This window comes from Aplysia californica, unplaced genomic scaffold (assembly GCF_000002075.1).
Source record: "Aplysia californica isolate F4 #8 unplaced genomic scaffold, AplCal3.0 scaffold00268, whole genome shotgun sequence".
Taxonomy (NCBI): Eukaryota; Metazoa; Mollusca; class Gastropoda; order Aplysiida; family Aplysiidae; genus Aplysia; species Aplysia californica.
This window is the reverse complement of record NW_004797538.1, coordinates 480,279-480,719: the sequence shown is the minus strand read 5'-3', so window position 1 is coordinate 480,719 and position 441 is coordinate 480,279.

Below are 441 nucleotides of genomic sequence, written 5' to 3'. Positions count from 1 at the left end.
GCCAAGGTGGCGGCCGAAGCCTACTCTTGCCGATTTTAGACCCCCAAGGGATCTGTAACGTTTAACGGCCCTCCGAGATTTTTCGCTCTTGTCCAAGAAGGCTAAGTGTAAATCTTTCCTACCAGAAGATCAGGGGTGCGGCTGAAAGACAGCAGTAAGAAGGAGCCAAGGAGTAGCAGTAGAAAGGCTGCAGAAAGAGTGAGGAGCCCAGAGGAGAGGGCAAAGGAGGAGAGAGGGTGGGGGCAGAAAGAGGAGACGAAACCGCGATTTTAAAAAAAAAATCAAAATGTTAGGCTATTTTGCAGTGGCTCAATGGTTAAGCTCTCAGACTTGCAACCGTATTATATAAGGTCATGGGATTGAATCCCGTCAGGGGCCCGACTTTGTGTCCATGGGAAAGGAACTCTACACGAAATTTTTATCACTGGACTGTTTTCTTCC